The following is a 3,522-nucleotide window of genomic DNA, read 5'->3' as shown; positions in this document are numbered from 1 at the left end:
GAGGAGACCGAGATGGATCATCCACTCAGCACTTCTGGCTGAAGATTGTTGTGAATGCTTCAGTCCTGTCTTTTGCACAGACGTGCTGGGCTCCTCTATCATTGAGGATGGGGATATTTGTGGAGCCTCCTCCTCCAGCGAGTTGTTTAATTGTCCACCACCATTCACAGCTGGATGTGTTCATTGTGGAATCGCTGAGCTCTGTCTATTACTTGCTGCTTATGCTGTTGGACACACAAGTAGTCCCGAGCTGAAGCTTCACCAGGCTAACACCTCATTTTTCAGTATGCCTGATGCTGCTCCTGGCATGCTCTCCTGCACTTTTCATTGAACCAGGGATGATCCCCTGGCTTGGTGGTAATGGTAGAGTGGAGGATATGCTGGGCCGTGAGGTTATAGATTGTGGTTGAATACAATTCTGCTGCTGCTGATGGCCCACAGAGCCTCATGGATGCCCAGTCTGGAGTTGCTAGATCTCGAAGTCTATCCCATTTCGCACGGTGGTAATGCCACACAACACGATGGAAGGTATCCTCAATGTGAAGACGGGACTTCTGTCTCCACAAGGACTGTGCGGTGGTCACTTCTACCGATACTGTCATGGACAGATGCATCTGCAGCAGGCAGGTTGGTGAGGATGAGGTCAAGTATGTTTTTCCCTCTTGTTGGTTTCCTCACCACCTGTTGCAGTCCCAGTCTAGCAGCGATGTCCTTTAGGACCCGGCCAGCTCGGTCTGTGGTGGTACTACTGAGCCACTCTTGGTGAAGGACATTGAAGCCCCCGACCCAGAGTATGTTCTGTGCACTTCCCACCCTCAGTGCTTCCTCCAAGTGATGTTGACCTACCCAAGGTCAACACCTCCACCCTATCCCCATAACCCAGTAACCCCACCCAACACTAAGGGCAATTTTGGACACTAAGGGCAATTTAGCACAGCCAATCCACCCTAGCCTGCACATCTTTGGACTGTGGGAGGAAACCAGAGCACCCGGAGGAAACCCACGCACACACTGGGAGAACGTGCAGACTCCGCACAGACAGTGACCCAAGCCGGAATCAAACCTGGGACCTTGGAGCTGTGAAGCAATTGCGCTATCCACAATGCTACCGTGCTGCCCTACAATGCTACCGTGCTGCTCCGTGTTCAACATGGAGGAGTACTGATTCATCAGCTGATGGTGGCCGGTACGTGGTAATCAGCAGGAGGTGTCCTTGTCCAGGTTTAACCTGAAGCCATGAGACTTCATGGGGTCCAGAGTCGATGTTGAGGACTCCCAGGGCAAATCACTCCCAACTATATACCACTGCGCGGCCACCTACATCTGAACTGGGAGCAAGCCACTGGGCCCCTCGAGTCTGCTATCCCATTCAATAAGATTGTGTTTGATCTGATTGTAACCTAAACCCCAAATTCCTGCTGACCCCCTGATAACCTTTCACCCCCATCATTAATCAAGAATCCTGCCTTAACAATATTCAAAGATTCGGCTTCCACAGCCTTTTGAGGACGAGAGTACAGAGACTCACTCCTTCTGAGAGAAAACATTTCTCCTCATCTCCGTTTGGAATGAGTGACCCCTTATTTTTAAACAGTGACCCCAAGTTCTAGATTCTCCCACAAGAGGAAACATCCTCTCCACATCCACCCTGTCAATACCCCTCAGGGTGTTAAAGGTTCCAATCAAGTCGCCTCTTACTCCTCAAAACTCCAGTGGATTCAAGCCCAACCTCTCCAACCTCTCCTCATCAGACAACCCACCCATTCCTGGGATTAATCTAATAAACCTTCTCTGAACTGCTCCTAACACATTTCCATCTTCCCTTAGATAAGGAGACCAATACTGTTCACAATACTCCAGATGTGGTCTCACCAACTGAACAACTGAAACACAACCTCCCTGCTTTTATATTCAATTCCCCTCACAGCAAACAATAACATTCTATTCACTTTCCTAATTACTCGCTGTACCTGCAGACTAACCTTTTGTGATTCATGCACTAGGACCCCCAGATCCCTCTGTACCTCCGAGCTCAGCAATCTCTCACCATTTAGAGAATCAGCTTCTTTTTTATTCTTCCTGCCAAAATGTCCCTTTGTAGCCTCCTCATGTCCTCTTCACAATTTACTTTCCTACCTATCTTTGTCATCAGCCAATTTAGCAACCAGACCATCCATCCTTTTATCCAAGTCATTTATATAAATTGTGGGAAAAAATGTTTGGGATGTTGTCTGTAAGGTTTGATTCTGTATGATTGCATCAAGCTGTTCCTTAACTAGTCTGTGAGACAGCTCTCCCAACTTTAGCACAAACCCCCAGATGTTAGTAAGGAAGATTTTGCAGGGTTGGCAAGGTGGCACAGTGGTTAGCGCCGCTCACTCACAGTGCCAGGGACCCAGGGTTCAATTCCGGCCTCGGGTCACTGCCTGTGTGGAGTCTGCACGTTCTCCTCATGTCTGCGTGGGTTTCCTCCGGGTGCTCCGGTTTCATCGCACAGTCCAAAGATGTGCAGGTTAGGTGGGGTTACGGGGATGGGGGAGTGGGCCTGGGTAGGGTGCTCTATCAGAGGGTCAGTGCAGACTCGATGGGTCAAATGGCCTCCTTCTGCACTGGAGGGATTCTGTGGGTTGACAGGACTGGGTTTGTCATTGTTGTTAACAATGTGCAGGTTGATGTTCCGTCCGGTTTAAATCCTTTTTACTGACTTCGTAACGGTTTGATACAACCGAGTGGCTAACACGACCATTCCAGAGGGGCAGTTGAGAGTCAACCACATTGCTGTGGGTCTGGGGTCATATGTAGGCCAGACCAGGTAAGGACGGCAGATTTCCTTCTCTAAAAGGACATTAGTGAACCAGATGGGCTTTTACAACAATCGATAATGGTTTCATGGTCACAATTAGACTTTTAATTCCAGATTTTTATTGAATTCAAATTGCACCATCTTCCCTGGGGATATTCGATCCCTGGTTCCCAGGTCTCAGAATTAATAGATTAATACCACAAAACCACCACCACTGCAGGGAGTGACGATTGAGGAACTCGGGATGGAATGACAGAGGCAGGGGTGGAGGGTGCGAGGAAGCGAGGGTGGAGGGTGTGAGTGAGGGTGGAGGGTGGAGGGTGGAGGGTGTGAGTGAGGGTGGAGGGTGGAGGGTGTGAGTGAGGGTGGAGGGTGTGAGTGAGGGTGGAGGGTGGAGGGTGGGTGTGAGTGAGGGTGGAGGGTGGGTGTGAGGGTGGAGGGTGGGTGTGAGTGAGGGTGGAGGGTGGGTGTGAGTGAGGGTGGAGTGAGGGTGTGAGTGAGGGTGGAGTGAGGGTGGAGGGTGTGAGTGAGGGTGGAGGGTGTGAGTGAGGGTGGAGGGTGTGAGTGAGGGTGGAGGGTGTGAGTGAGGGTGGAGGGTGTGAGTGAGGGTGGAGGGTGTGAGTGAGGGTGGAGGGTGTGAGTGAGGGTGGAGGGTGTGAGTGAGGGTGGAGGGTGTGAGTGAGGGTGGAGGGTGTGAGTGAGGGTGGAGGGTGTGAGTG

The sequence above is a fragment of the Scyliorhinus canicula genome, chromosome 28, assembly GCF_902713615.1.
Source record: "Scyliorhinus canicula chromosome 28, sScyCan1.1, whole genome shotgun sequence".
NCBI lineage: Eukaryota > Metazoa > Chordata > Chondrichthyes > Carcharhiniformes > Scyliorhinidae > Scyliorhinus > Scyliorhinus canicula.
The sequence above is the reverse complement of the archived record's forward strand: the minus strand, read 5'-3'. Positions refer to the sequence as shown.